Source organism: Gekko japonicus, unplaced genomic scaffold (assembly GCF_001447785.1).
Source record: "Gekko japonicus isolate JY-2015 unplaced genomic scaffold, Gekko_japonicus_V1.1 scaffold2845, whole genome shotgun sequence".
NCBI lineage: Eukaryota > Metazoa > Chordata > Lepidosauria > Squamata > Gekkonidae > Gekko > Gekko japonicus.
Window position 1 is genome coordinate 89213 of NW_015166508.1, and position 16391 is coordinate 105603.

Consider the following 16391-nt stretch of genomic DNA (forward strand, 5'->3'; position numbering starts at 1 on the left):
CAAGACATGTTACAAAAAGGCTGAGTGAAAGCATATGATTTAAACATTTTTAATGTATTTTAAATTAGCCAAGGTTAAATCGGTTGAAATTAAAGCTCTTCCAGCGACCCCTGTGGACCTGCCATTAATTCTGATGCCAACATTCCCATGTATGCCTTGCTCAAGAAACCATACATTAGTTTAAAAAATATCTGAGACTGATCTTCATCCAGTATTTTACTCAAGCTTTGCAAAAGTATAAATTGACAAACTACTACTACGCGGCACCATCCATTGCGCCAGTGTAGAGTAGCTGCTAGAATGTCAGACCAGACGCCCAGGGAGATGCAGGTTCAAATACCCAGTCTGCTACACGCAGGCTAGTCAACCTAACCATGGGCTATTGTGAAGACAAAAGGAGGAGGAAAACCCTACAGCCTGCTCAGAACTGTCTGGAAGAAGGGCAGTATAAAAATCTTATCAATGAACAAGAAGTTCTCCCCAACTAAAAAAAAGTTAGAGTAGTGTAAGGGTACTACTACAACAGTAGAATTTCTTGGCAGATTCTGCCCTAGTACACACACACCCCCATCTACACAATTTGCATCCAGCTTTTCCTAAGTAGGATCTGCGGTGGCTCAAGTGGTTAAGACGCTGAACTGCAGGCTGTGGAAGGTCAGTAGTTCAGCAGTTCAAGCCCCGAGTGTGCCGCATGACGGAGTGAGCTCCCGTCTCTAGTTCCAGCTCCTGCCAACCTAGCAGTTCGAAAGCAAGAAATTGCAAGTAGATAAATAGGTACCACTTCGGTGGGAAGGTAACAGCGTTCTGTGCGCCTTGGTGTTTAGTCATGCCGGCCACATGACCACGGAAACGTCTTCAGACAGCGCTGGCTCTTCGGCTTTGAAACGGAGATGAGCACCGCAACCCTAGAGTCGGACTCGACTGGCTTTCGAGCAAGGGAACCTTTACCTTTACTTACTTCTGATATAAAGCATACAGATTTCATCATTAAGTGGGAAGATTCCAAACAACGAAATTAACTCCCTTCTCCTGTATAGGGAGGTCAGAGATGGTTTGCCATTGCCTGCCTCTCCATCATGACTGTGGTATTCCTTGGAGTTCTCCCATCCAAATACTAGCCAGAGATGACCCTGCTTAGCTTCCAAGATCTCATGAAATCGGGCTATCCTGGGCTATCCAGGTAAAAGCATGACAGTAATACCATTCAATAACTTCTTGGTTAGCAATAATAGTATGTAGAAAAGAGTATGCACAACATACTTGTGGGACAGCCCACACTAGACCGATCGTAAGCCAAGCTGGGTTGGCCCTGGTTAGTACTTGGGTGGGAGACAACCAAGGAAGTCCAGCGTTGCTATGCAGAGGCCAGCAATGGCAAACCACCTCTGACTGTCTCTTGCCTTGAGAACCCTCTGATGTTGCCATAAATCCGCTGCACTAGACGGCACTGTCCACCACATGACATGACAGAGGTTCTTCTTTTATAACAGCGGCCTGTAGTATAACACGTTGGGAGTGTGTTCATTTATTGATTTACTTACTTCATTTATGGCCTGCCTTTGTTGTTAAGACTCAAGGCAGATAACAAAATATAAAATAATCAAACAGCAGAGACCTCCAGTTAACAGTGCAGTAGGACGAAGATAATAAAATTGTACAACAATGCAAACAAGCAAGGAAACAAACAAAAATTGTTTAAGACATGACATACCATAGTACAGTATAGATCTTTGCCATGTGATTGAAAAGGCACCTTAGACTCTGTATCCTATGACACCCAAACTCATGAGAAACAATTCTTCTCTCCAGTGATCATGGTATAGAAGTGATTTACTTCTGATGAGTCTGTGATTGTTGCCACACCAGTCACTATCCCTGGCATACTGCACAGTATTTCTATAGTTCTTCTGCATTCCTGCAGACAAAAACTGCATCCTAAGGCCCAATTTTAGCTGACACTGCTCTCTAAATCGTATTTCTCCCCTCCCCAACTGGGATGAAATAGGATTATCTCTGATTCAATGAATTATGCAAATATAATGTACAGCTGGAAATGCTTAAAACGATGTATTTTTGCCCAGCAAAGAGAGCCATAAAAATGGCTGTCACTGCTGCAAGCTTTTATATTTGATGCTCTAGAGTCTACCCTTAGTTTTGTTACATAATAAATAACCCAGCTATTGTATTACAGTGTCAGCATAAACATATTAATATCTGCAACTGAAGAACTCCCAAGACAGGCTATGGAACTGCAGGGCTTTAGTCAATAAAGCAAGATAATGTTATTTTATGCTGCACAAAATCACAAAACATGAATCCCCATTGCAATAAGGAGATATATTATTAATTCTTTTCCCTGTTGCGTTATTCAAACCTGTCATTCATTTCTTAGTGTTCAAAGTATTGTAAAACTGTCCATTTTCAGAATTAACATGCGGGGGAGGAAAATTTGCAGAGCAAAAAACAAAGGTGAGAATCACACACTGTGTCAAGACAGCCATGGGGAAAAGTCATGTCATCCTGTTCCAAAGCAGTTGTGGGTGCCCACTTGCACACACAAGGGCTGATTTCAAACAGCCTATGGTCCCTGCCACGAGAGGGGGAAAAAGGACGGGCAAAGTGCGGCTTTTGAAAGCCGCACCAAAATAGGCATGCGGCGGTGGGATCATACAGATCCCGTGAGCCGTTGTGCACTTGCTCCCCAGCACGATCAGATGCCAGGAAGACCGGGGAGAAAGCCACGGGAGGCTGCCGAACTGCGCATGTCTGAGCATGCGCAGTTCGGCCAGGAGCCGGGGATGCGCCGGCGGAAGAACGCGCCGGCGATCCCACAACCGGCTTTGATGCGGCCTTTCGGAAAGAACCACCTCGGTAGGTGGTTCTTTTTTGCTGCGGGTTATCGTCGGAAGGGCCAGATCGGGGACGGGCGCGCAACGCTTCCCAGATGTTGCGGTGGGATCGCGCCCGTTTGCTCCACCCCCGATCCGTCCCTCTCCCGGCCCAAATCCTCTCGTGTGACCGGGGCCTATGTATTCCATTTCAAGAACTGGTTACTAACGGGGGGGGGTTCTGTCATTTCAGAAAGACCCGTTTTAGTAACTGGTTCCTAACAGAATATATTTACCTGTTCAGACAAACACACTTCCGTCCCATTCGAGAAGGGTGCCTGAAGTGTTGTTGACTCAAACTGCTTTCTTCCAATCTTCAATCCTTCCTACTGCTTCTGAAGCGCTATGGGGTCTAAATAAAATGCCCCGTAGCACTTCCTGCAATGACAGGTTTTTTCGCGCCCCTTTTCTCCCCACACGCAATCATCCTCTTTTTTTTTTAATGTTCTATTGGGAGCACTATGGCACTGAAGCAGGACCACAAATCAGCGCCATAGCAACCCCATTGAGATGCCTGGACTCTATTTAGATACACTGACATTCGCTACTGCTGTCACTTGGAAACAAGTACCTGATTGGACAGTGTGTTTAAGTGGGACATCAGGGATGTAAGTGAATGGTGAGACAGATGTTTGGTCGATTTTTAAGAAGTTTGCTTTAGAGGAAGTATAGACTCAGGCACAACACACAAGCACACATATTCCATGGTTTGTGGGAGTTAAGGAAAGCAGGAAAGCTTCCTGGGTTTCAAAACAGTCCAGTCCCCCCCCCCCGGTGCTTGAACTCTGTATCCAGTGAGCTCCTTGTTTACAGGTGACAGCAGTAGTGAATGTCATCTAAATAAGTAGTGAATGTATCTAAATGGAGTCCAGGCATCTCAATGGTATTGCTATGGCACTGATTTGTGGTCCTGCTTCAGCGCCATAGCGCTCTCAATAAAACATTAAAAAAAAACCCACAACCCTCCCAGGAAGATCGTGTGTGCAAGGGGAAATGGCGGGAAAAGAAAGCGGTGCAGTTTGAAATGGCACACCGCTTCAGAGATGGCTCCTTACCAGAAGGCAAATGCTGTGTGACACAGCCGTCCCTGGACTGGTTTACTCCATGATGGGCCAATAATGGAAACCATGCGGTTAAAAAAGGTAATGTGAACTTGACCAATATCTTGGGGGTGGTCTTGGCATTTAAAAAATCCTTCGTTCACTCAACCCCACTCAGCAGAATACATTCAGAGCATAAAGTTCCTGCTTATTTCCTTCCTAATGGAAATCAAGAGCACATACCTGAGAATGGCACTTGAACTATCAGAGAGGCTCAAAAAAGCCTTCCCCTCACTTTTCACAAGGAAGCTCATTGTGATCGTCTGAAAAGCTTTCTTCTACTAGAGCCAAACCATCTGCTTATGAGTGCTCTAAACAATGGATGGGATTCGATAACTCCCTTGACAGACAGAAAGACTTCCACCAATGGAATAATTACACTGTGATTACTCTTCTCTGTTTGATGCTTCTGCACTGTCTCGGTGTTAGGACCCTGAGGCACAAGCAACATTCACCAGTGATCAGATGTCTCTGCTCTAGGGCTGACAACCTCCATGGGGTGGCTGGAGATTTTCTGGGATTACACTGGATCTCCAGGCGACAGAGATCCATTCACCTGGAGGAAACGGCCGCTTTGGAAGGTGGACTCAATGGCCTTATAACCCACTGAAGTCCCTCCCCTCCCCAAACCACACCCTCCTCAGGCTCCACCCCCCAAATCTCCAGGTGTTTCCCAACCCAGAGCTGGTAACCCTACCCTGCTCCCATCGATTTCCAAGTGCCCATCATAAACTCTGTATAACTTTGGACAGCCAGTGAAGTATTGTGGGGAACTAGGGCTGGAAGACCCGGGTTCAAATGAAGCTCACTAGGTAGCCTTGGGTCAATTGCTCTTTCTAAGGCTAACCTACCTCACAGGCTTGTTGTGACGATAAATTGGAAGAAGCATCCACCTAGACACCACCATGAGCTCCTTGGAAGAAAAGCAGTATAAAAATTGTGACAGCTAGGTCATAGTAGTAGTAGAAGAAGAGTTGGTTTTATACCTTGCTCTTCACTACCCAAAGGAGTCTCAAAGCGGCTTACAATCTCCCCACAACAGACACCCTGTGAGGTAGGTGGGTCTGAGAGAGCTCTGAGAGAGCTGTGACTGGCCCAAGGTCACCCAGCTGGCTTCATGGGGAGGAGGAGTGGGGAATCAAACCTGGTTCTCCAGATTAGAGTCCTCTGCTCTTAACCACTACACCGATAGTAATTATCTATGAGGGCCGCCATTCTCTTGTATCATAGCCAATGAGCACAACTTTCACTTGGCAAATCCCAAGTACGCAGAAAATCATCTGAAGACCAGCATCATGATAAAAAAAAAGTTAGAAATTTTGCATTAACATGTTGTGAATCATATATAGTTCACTCATGCCAGGATCAAAGATTTCCAGGTTTAGAACAATTTATCACTGGAATCTTTAGCAAATCGCGGGGAGGGTTTTTTTTGGGGGGGGATTGCATTAAAATAAACTGGTTTATAGGTAAGAAACAAACTGCAATTGGTTAAAGCACCAGATTACACATTGTAGTTAGTTCTAAACCAGGAAACAGTCAATCAATGTATAATGTGTAAAAGGAGGGCACTAGGAACACACAAGCTTCATGACTGCTTTCTTTTTCTTTTTGCCCCCCCCCGGGGATTTTTTTTTAAATTTAAATTTCTTATTTTAATTCAGCTTAAACAAAACACAAACTTTTATGACTGTCAACAACAATGGAACTCAACAAGGTAACTACATATGTTTATACAGATTTCGAAATAGATTACATGTGGTGAAAAATGTCATAATACTTTTTAGGAACACTGAATTTAGAGAACTCAGTATTAAACATATATTCAAGAAAAGGGAACCATTTCAGATGAAGGTTAGGTTTTTTACATGTGAGATTTGTATTTTTATTGCATTTTCTATAAACTACAAAGAAACAAGGAGGGGTAACTACAAACTACAGGTGAAAGTAAAGAGAACCACTAAAAACGTCATGATTTCTGAAGTTCTTTCTCAGACCCACCCAAGTGAGCACAGCCATTGGCTTCTAGCACGTTATCCTGAGTGCTCTGCTGTAGAAGCAGTATGTGAATGAGGGTAAAATCCTGTGAGAGCCACTGTCCTTCACGTTATCACATCTATGTATGCTACTTCTCTGTATGGCACATGCTTGTGGTGGTTATAAAAACAGGCAACAGTACAAATCGATCATCATTCATTACAAACTTATCAACAGAATTACATAGATTATTAGTGGAGGAGAATATGCTAATTAAAAGTCCCATACTTTTTCCCAAAGGAGAGGTCATTATCTGAACTTGGTAAACTGACAGAAAAGACAACTCCCCACTGTGAATTTATCATTAGTAATGCTGGCAGCATTCTTTGGTTTCTCAGATTCTAGTATCCCTAACTGAAAACAGATCCTTCGGGGTACATGTGGAATGTGCATCCAGAAAAGAATAGACAAAATAACAGTATGCGTCTCGCAGTGCTCCTGCTCTAGATTGTCTACCCCAGAGAGTGAAATTGAATGAAAGTGAGTTTAGGAGTCTAAGTAAAACCATAAAACCAGCAGTTAATTTAATTTCATGGCAAACCTAGGGAGTCATATCAAATGCAAAATGATGCTTCACAACTAATTGTGGTAAGCAATTTAAAGCAATTGTAATCTAAATGATCTCTGCCCTAGATGAGATTCAGTTACTCCCATACAAACAGTATGTGAAACATCCACTGAAGGGAGACAATATGCCTTTTCTATGCAATATAATATAATTTACAAAATGCATGTTAAATGTCATGGATTGATGATGGAGAATAACATTTGAAAATTCTTGAGAACCAAATATACAGATTTATCTGGGTATGTGCATCTGATGCATGTCAGATTCTGATTCAAACTCCAGATCCTAGCACTGGATATACTGAAGCTCATGCAGCACAATTCCCTGTGGTCTATTCTTCTACACTTAACTACAACAAAAACCCACCCAAGACTCAGAGTGCCATAGCTGCCTACTGATAAGATAAAGTCATCTCAAGCAATCTGCCATGTGCAAAGGTAGTCAGGGCTCATTTAAAGAATATGTTTTCAGTACTAGGTTTTGGATTAAAAAGGGATGACACCTGATGCACATAAAAACAAGCTGCAAAACTTATCAAGTTCCAAAAAACCCAATAAGTGTATAAATTGGAGGCCCCTTTTGAGCTTGAGGCCCAGGCCAAATTGCTCTCCTGCCCCTCTGACTGGCTCTGGTAGCCACCTGGAGTACCTTTCTCTGTGGCCTTGCTGACTGAATGTGACACACAGAAGATTATAAACTGGAACAAAGCAGAAAAGACAACATTGTGCATGAATGACAATAGGGAGCCAGTAGAAATGCAGTTCCTCCCTATTTCCAAACCAGGTGACTAATAACCATAATATGTAGTGCAACTAGACTATCAATATGTTCTTCTTAATGATCTGAAGTAAGATTTTAAAGGTTGCTTTTCTGTCTCTGTAGGAAACCTTCAATCAGTTCTTACAATCCTAAAAACAAATCCTTAGATGGAAGCTATGACAGTTAAATTGATATCAGTTTGAGCATAGAGACAAGTCTATTATCTTGGTTTGAAAAAATACCGTAGGCCCCGGTGACACGGCAAAGTTGTCACGGGAGAGGCACGGAAGGTGGGCGGATTATCCGGGCACGATCACACCCCAACATCTGGGAAGTAGAGCGCACCCGTGGCTTACCGCCGACAATGCGCATTTAAAAACTAGTACCTCCAAGGTACTAGTAAACGTTTGCCACAGGCTGCCTCCAGACGCCTGTGGTGTAATCGCGCCAGCATGCGGCATTCCCCTCTGGTGCCTCGTTTACCCTCTGGCGCCGAGGGAAGGACCCGTGGTGTGCCGCTGGCACGTCTGATCGCGTAATTGCAGATCAAACTGCGCCGAGGCAATTAGCCACGCCTCCCCCCCACAATATCCGGCCCGTGTGACCGGGGCCATAGGCTGCAGTCACACACACTAAACAATCCACTTTCAATGCACTTTCCAACTGGATCTTGCCAGTTCACACAGTAAAAATCCAGTTTGAAAGTGGACTGAAAGTGGATTATTTAGTGTGTGTGACCGCAGCCATAGTTTTCTTTTGGGGTAACTGCTTAACTGGGCAAGAGGCAACTATCAACTGGTAATCTGGCAATTGATGGTAGGAGTTTCACATGTTTATGGAGTTATAACTGATACGAGTTCCCAAATTTCAGAATAATATCTGAAATCATTCTTAGGCTGAATGTAAACGAGATCCAACAAGTCCTCTGAAGACAATCGCTCTCTGCACATACCTTCAGGCAGTAAATCCCTGAATGCCAGTGCCAGGAAGCAACATCAGGGGAAGGCCTCAGCCTGCTTGTTGGCCCTCAAGGGCAACTGGCTGGCCACTGTGTGAAACAGAATGCTGGACTAGATGGATCACTGGTTGATCCAGTAGTATTCTTCTTATGTTCTGAGAATCCATCTTTACACTGTGTCACTTACATCTCCTAAGGTTAGAATGGACATGATTTCAGGAGATCTGTGAATAGTTATTTAATGAATAAACTGTTGCTGCAAGAAATCCCAGTTCTAACCGGGACTCAGACCTTTCCTCCCTCTTCCTATTTACCAGACACTAATTCTCCCCCCCCCCCAATACTACAAAAGGATCTCTCTGTATCATCTAATTTGATCCTCAGGCAGATGTTCTAACTATGCAAGGGTGAGATTTCTCACAGCAGAGTAGTTTGGTAATCAGAATCACCCTGCCAAGAGATAAGGAGGATTTCCCCTTCCTTCAGGAGTAGATATGTGATAAGATATGGGGATTATCTGTTTGGGTTTTATGATGCTTTTAAATTTAAGCATGATAGCATAGAAGTAAATTCTACTTGAAATCAGGGAAACTCACATAATGAGACTATGATTACACCACCAGAGGGAGAAAGATGAACACACAATCCTAAAGACACTTTACTTTGAAATCAATGGAAAGCTCTGAAATCAATGGAATTTGCTTGCTCCAAATGTGCTTAGAACTCAGGTGAAAGTAGTCTCAATGCAACAGTGCTTGCCTGCACTCCAACAGGACTCTACTGAGTCTCCAGGATCAAACCCGTTATACCACCTGTATTTCCATTGTTCAGTTCGGGTAGCTATTTCACGTTCCAGATCTTTTAAAATTTATTTGTCAATGGTACAGACACAATACTGCCTCACTCTTGAACACGGTTAAGAAATCGGAACTGAGCCATGGAATTATGCGTTGCTTCCCTGCAGTCTTTCTCTGAAGAAAACACCTTCTCTCTTGCCTTAATCCAGGGGTCATTTCCTGCAGGAGCGCACAGGAGTGGAGCTCCGGCAGTAAAGAGCCCAGGGGGTGGGCACATGCAACAAGCCCCACCCCCTGCTCCCAGCAGCCCTCAGTCCCAGCAAGAAGCAACCAGGTAAGTTGCAGAGCACACACCCCCCACGGTCCAAAACAGTCCAGAGGCACCTTTAAGACCAAGTTTTATTCAGGTACAAGCTCTCCCTCCTCTGCGAGGACAGATCTGCATGTCCCCCCCCCCCAAATAGCTAGCAATCCAAAACAGTCCAGTGGAGCCTGAGCGGTGGGTGTTCCCTTCTGACACCCTTCCGGTGATGTCAGGGGTGTGTGGCATATGCAAATAAGTTATGCTAATGAGTTATGCTGATGAGCTCCTGCACCTCTTTTTCTATGAAATGACCCCTGCCTTAATCACAAAGAAAACATACCTGGCTACCAGTGTTCCCTCTAAGCTGAGTTGGTGTGAGCTAACTCACAGTTTTTTAGCCTCCAGCTCACAGATTTTTGTCTTAGCTCAGGAAGGAGGGCTCCAGAGCAAACTGATTTATGCAGTAGCCAACTTGCTGGCTCACAACTTTAAAGCCAGTAACTCACAAAGCAGAATTTTTGCTCACAAGACTCCACAGCTTAGAAGGAACATTGCTGGCTACTGATGTTAACCATGGTTAGGCACTTTACTTAAGTAAGACTTGGAACTAGTGTTTGAAAGCCCCGGCCACACGGGGGGAAATGACGCGGCCAAAGTGCGGCTTTTTAGAGCCGCACCAAGAGACACGTGGCAGCGGGATCAGACAGATCCCCTGAGCTGCCACACAGTTGCTCCCCGGCACGATCAGATGCTGGGGGGGGGAGCCACGGAAGGGAGAGCGAGGCAGTCAGCTGTGCATGTGTGCGCATGCGCAGTTCTGCCGGGAGCCTCGATTGCTCCTGAAGACTGGCACCGGCGATCCCACGGCCACGCTTGCTGCGGCGTTTCAGGTAGGTACTGCTCTTTTGTAGGTTCTTTTTTGATGTGTGTTATCGGCCTTCGGGGATGGGTGGGCGCCGCTTCCCAGATGTTGTGGTGTGATCACACCCGTTTGCTGCACCCCTGATCCGTCCCTCTTGCGGGGCTAAACCTCCCGTATGACCGGGGCCGAAGTTGACTAACATACACCAGTAACGGCAGAACATGGTTAGCCTCAGCCATGGTTAATATTGGTACCCATTAACTGTTGTTTAGGTAGGAGAGAGAGACTGAGGGGAGAGGCTGAAGAGAACACAGGGTTGTACAGCTGGCTCCCAATCCCTTAGCCAGCATTGAATCTGCACCAGCTTTTTAAAAAATGTGGTTCAACAATTCTCTCTGAGGAATGTGCTGCCCTAATTTAGGCCAAGAAGTGTTAAACAAAGAGCAAAGTAAATACACCTAGAATAAGCGTTGATGAAAAGGCTAACCATAAAGTTATATAAGCTTGTGATCTGAAGCACATTCATTTAAAAGGATGTACCATTTCAATGAGCAGGGATGACTTAATGTTTTTAGGTTCAAGTTAATTACCTTGCCTTCATCACTGCTGTATCCGAGTACCACCCAGGCTTTTAAATAATTATGAATTCCTTCAGTCTTTCATCTCCTATTGTAACAGACAATGTCATATGAAGAGTCACAGGAAGATCCACCTTCTCTTAGCCCTGACTAAGCAGCTTAATTAGAGGAAGAAAACCATTGTCATGCATACAGGTAATGAATCTTCAACTCTCTACTACTACAATGAAGAACATTATACACAGAATCCTTTGAGCTACAGATAGCCAACAGGATATTGTGACCTACTGCTCTGATTTTACCCATGCTTACTTAAAGTTTCACTAAATTCAACTGCACCTACCACCACAGTATAAGTAAGCACACGACTATAGCCCTAGTGTAACTCTCAGTCTAACTTACCTCAGAGGGTTGTTATGAAAATAAAATTGAGGAGAAGAAAATGATGTAAACTGCTTTGGGTCCCCATTGGGAAGAAAGATGGGGTATAAATGTGGTACCTATCCTGACATACTTCAGTATGCTTTTAGGCAGCAACAGACTCACAACAGTTTAAAGCTATCATCTCTTTTCCCCAAGGAACTTTGGAAACTCTGATAATTCCAGATGGGTAAAGTAAAGGTTTCCCTTGCTCGAAAGCCAGTCGAATCCGACTCTAGGGTTGCGGTGCTCATCTCTGTTTCCAAGCCGAAGAGCCAGCGCTGTCCGAAGACGTTTCCATGGTCATGTGGCCGGCAAGACTAAACACCAAACCGCACGGAATGCTGTTACCTTCCCACCGAAGCGGTACCTATTTATCTACTTGCAATTTCTTGCTTTTGAACTGCTAGGTTGGCAGGAGCTAGAACCAGAGATGGGAGCTCACTCCGTCATGCGGCACTCGGGTCTCGAACTGCTGAGCTACCGACCTTCCACAGCCTGCAGTTCTGCGTCTTAACCACTTGAGCCACCAAAGCTCCCTCCAGATGAGTAGCTTTGTTCATTTATTTCTTTATTTGCTTCAACTATAGCTTGCCTTTTTCACTGATACTTAAGGCAGATTACAAAACAGTTTTAGTCTGTTGCAGCAAAAATAAATAAGGGTCCTGTGGCACTTTAAAGACTAACAACATTTTATTCCCGTGAATGCTTCCCTTCCACTTTGTATCTGAAGAACAGATTATTCTAGTTTATACAGGTAGGAACCAAATTTTCTTACGTCTTCAAGGTGCCAAAAGGCGCCTATTTATTTTGGGAGCTGCAGTCCTGTAAGGGCACCTGGAGACCATACTCAGAACACAGAAAATTGCCAGGTTTCCTCAAGAGAAGCCATAACAATTAAACTGGTATAAAACTGATTCTGTAATACAGAGCTGCTCTTTGATTCCTTATAGAACAGGTCCACATGTGCCACTGTAGCTCTTTTCCAGCTGTTCAAGTGCATGTGAGAAACAGAAAGCCAATACTTAAACACACTTGAACTGACTAATGCCCATACAGGCAGGCTGATTTACAATCACCGTATGTTATAATGGAAGACTTACCATACATCTCTAGCTTTTTAACTGCAACTCCTGCCCTGCCTTTTACACATTTTGCTGGTCAAAAGGTAAGCAGAAAGGAACTTGTGATTATTATTGCATCACAGCATATGATCAGTTTCCATAAAACGGTGGATTGCATTCCAAACTTCAGCACAAGAATACCCACAGCATCTTGTGACGGGGCTGATGACCTCTGTTCCAAGCAAATATATTTATCATAAAAGTGAAATAGACCTTACTGCACCGGGAGGTGGTGTGAACAAGTAATTTGGAGAAAATAAAAGGGCCATGTGAACAAGTAATTCAAATATTTTCACTTTAAAGTAATAGAAAATATGCAGGGACATATTTATATATTTATTTCAATATTTATATGCTGATTTCTCCCAATGGGGTATCCCTTACATCATCCTTCATTTTCGCCTCACAACAACTACCTTGTAAGGTAGTTCAGCCTGAAAGAGAGTGACTGGCCCAAGGTCACCCCACAGGCTTCCGTGGCAGTGGGAATCTGGTCTCCCAGAACTCAGTCTGGCACTTTAACTGCTATACTAAACTGCCCCTCATATGCAGAGCCAACGCAGTGTAGGGGACAAAGTGTCAGACAAGTTTCAAATCCCCACTCTGCCGTGGAAGATTTTTGGGTAAATTTGGGCCAGTTACTCTCTCTCTCAGCCTAACCTACCTAACAGGGTTGTTGTGAGGATAAAATGAAGGACAGAAGAATACTGTAAGCCATTCTAGGTCTCCACTGGAGAAAAGTCACATATGAATGAAGTAAGTAAGTAAATAAATAAATAAATAAATAAATAAAATGGGCCCTTATCATAGCAGCATGAAACGGTCCAAAAGGTACTTTCTGAAGTTTCTTGCTGTTCTCTATGAAGAAGGTCCTAAATTTTTTTCTTTTATAGTAATCAATGTTGACTTAGGCAAGAGTAAGTAGAACTAATTGTTCCACACACACCCCAGAAAGACTTCTTCAAAAGCCTAGAACACTCCATCTACTAAGGTCCTTTTCAGTTGGAGGCCATCAAACTAAATGCCACTCCCTGATTGCACCAAATATATTTGCCATCTCTCTAGAAATAGGAGCCCTACTGTTACTGTCAAGAACAGAGAGTGAATATACGGAAATTGCCAGAGGCAATGAAATGAATGAAATTAACACACTCTTTTGACAAGATGACACCTCTGACAACTTAATTGCTGTATCCCAACCATAATTAACATAGTAAAGCACCCAGCATCTAAGAGCAGCTTGTCACTGTGGGGGAAAGGATGCAGCTAAACCTGACTGCAGGGAAAATCTGCACACCTTTTTAAGCAGAAGGACCATTTTTTTTTATACAGGACACTAAAAAGCATATTTGTTTGGAACATATGAAAAGTACTTCTCAATACAATGTGTAAATAAGTTATGGAATCTCTGTCACTAGCCCTAAACAGCCTGTGCCTGACATACCTATAGGAACACACTTTACCCCCTCCTCCATTCCTGTGTTCCACCATAACATCTGTGCCCCAAATCAGGTCTGCAAGGTGCTCATTGAGATCTTCTCACTGGCAGGCCTTCAGCTGAGGAATTATCTTCCTCTGGAGACCTATGAAAAGCTTAACTTAAATAAAGTTTCAAAGGTTAGCCATGCTGGTCTGCAGAACAGCTAGATAGATACAGTGAAGATCTAGACGGATTTCAGAAAAAGGGGCCAACCATTTTCCAGAGGGAATTAACTATAATGGCACCTTGGTGTTCAGAAGAGGCATCTCTCTGATACCCTGATGCTGGGACCAAAAAGCAGCAGATATTCTCTCAACTATTCCCTCTGGGTGAGCTTCTCAAGGGTGTCTAGCTGGCCACTGTTGGAAATTGCATGCTGGCTTCTACTCTCATTGAGAAAGGCCATTCTTACATTTTGCACGTGCCTCTCAGGCACTATCCATACCATATATGAATAAAGTTAATGCAGGCTAGAAGGTGGAAGAGAAATCAAATGGCCATTTGAGCCAATCAAAGTTTTGCATTTATATTCTAATTCAACTGAAGCACAGGCTGTATCATGTGTGAAAGGACAGCCAAGACAGAAACAACAGACATCATTAAGCAGAGGTAACACCCCCTTTCTATTTAACATGTCCTCCTGTCAAATTAATGTCCACCTCAACATGATGCGGGGGGGGGGATGTCAACTGATTTAACAGAATAAATCTGTGACTTCTGCACGGGCAGACCCCCAAGCCCATCTTGCAAGGTCCAGAACTGGTGCTTCTACTCAGGGTTTGTCCTCGCATTTAAGACCACAGCTGTTAGCTATACAGTCACTCAGGATTCAAAAAGACATTTAAAATAGTCCGTCTAGAAATGTAGGGGTTTTTTTAAAAAAAAAATAATGCTGCCAAGAGTACAGATTTTTTTAAAAATCCAATAAATCACTCCAGAAACAGCCATAATTTATATCTGCATGGCACGTCTGTTGAACCAGAAGTTGAAACAGCAGAATGCCCCACTCCCTATTAGAAGCCTCAATTCAGCAGACAAGACTACCAAATCTGAGCAAAGGGTATCTTTCTCCTGCCTCCTTCCATGTTCTCCAAAGACACCGAATCACAACCTAAAGACCTGTGCTCAGCGGAGCTCCACATGATGGAATCTGACTCATCCCAGCAAGGTTAAAATGTACAGAACATAATCAAGACACACTGGGTGGCTTTATCCTGTGACCTGTTACTGCCCCGTGTAAACAGAAAGGAAGAACGGGGACATTAGGCACTGTCAGTGGAACACAAATGAATCAGATAAAGGCACCCATCCCCTGATGAGCCACAGACCCTGGGTTCCCCGTCAAACCCACCATTCTACTGCATAGCATTTCTACAAGGGACAGGAAAATGTGAGAGAAGGTGAGTTGCGATTTTTCTGCCTATTAAAAAAAAAAAATCGGATCTTTCTCCTCCTTCCTCACCCCCCTACCGAAGGTTTCCGATTTGCATGAGAATCTGGTCATAGATGTGGCCACGTTTTAGCGTGACTTGGGTATCAGTTACCTAGGCTGAACTGCTGCCTACTCGCTGTCTCCCTCCCAGTTGCACCCGTGTCCTTTTACTGCTATAATTCCTCCTCCCGCGAACCCTGCACCGTCTCCCGTTATACCCGATTCCGGCATTCGCCGACATTGTACACAAAAGCTGAGCGTCGGAGCCATCCGACAGCGCTGGGCGGCTCCCCGTGCCGATCCCGTTCCCCATGCATGCGCCAAGGGAAAAGGGAGGGGAGTCAAAGCCGAGATCCTACCAGGCAGGGGGCAGCACCTCTCATCGCGCCCCGGCCACAAGCGGCCAGACCCTCCTACGGCCAATCCAACCAGCATTTGGCTTTGCAGCCATCGCCCGTCTCTCTGCCGGCCTCGACCGATCGCGAGCGGCGCAGCAGATTCGGGGCGGGAGGGCAGAAAAGCGCCTTGCAGTGTAACGCAGCTGCCTTGCACCGTGTAACGCAGCTGCCTTGCGTGCGGGTGCAGCAGCAGGGACTTACGGGTTCCGCCAAGGCTCGGGTCTGGCGCGCGGCTCGCTCGACTCGTGCTGCTGCTGCTGCTGCTGCACCCGCACGCGCCGCCTTCTGAAAAGCTGCCCGGCCCTGGCGGCTGCGGCACTCCAGCAGGGAGGGGACCGAGGCGGGGAAGGAGGGAGGGGAGCAGCAGCTGTTTGGGGCGCAGAGGAGGCGCCTCTCCCGTGACTCAGAGGCGGCCGCCCGCCCGCGGAAGCACCTGTACCCGCCTGTCACCCCGTAGCGCCCGCCCTCCCCGCCGGCCTCCCCCCCCTTCCCTGCGTCGCCCCCTGACGGAGAAAAGGCTGCCCCGCTTCCTCGAGGAAGGGGAGGAGGAGAAGCGCGCAGGCCGGCGACCGCTGGCTTTTCCGGAGGCGGCAGCCAAACGAGAAGAGAAGAAAAGAAAGTCGTGAAAGGAGGGAGGGAAAGCGAAACGCCCAGCCGGCTGCTCCAGGAGTCCTCTCTGGCCAGAC

The 16391-nt window shown here is 45.2% G+C and overlaps 1 protein-coding gene across 1 annotated transcript in view; it reads right to left on the reverse strand.

The window, feature by feature from the left end:
* CDC42EP3 (CDC42 effector protein 3) overlaps positions 1-16037 on the reverse strand; it is a 45837-nt gene extending 29800 nt beyond the window's left edge. Inside the window, exon 1 of the mRNA XM_015412252.1 lies at positions 15907-16037. The gene's annotated coding sequence lies outside the window, so the exon portion shown is untranslated. The remainder of the gene's footprint in view (positions 1-15906) is intronic.
* Positions 16038-16391: the final 354 nt, after the last annotated feature.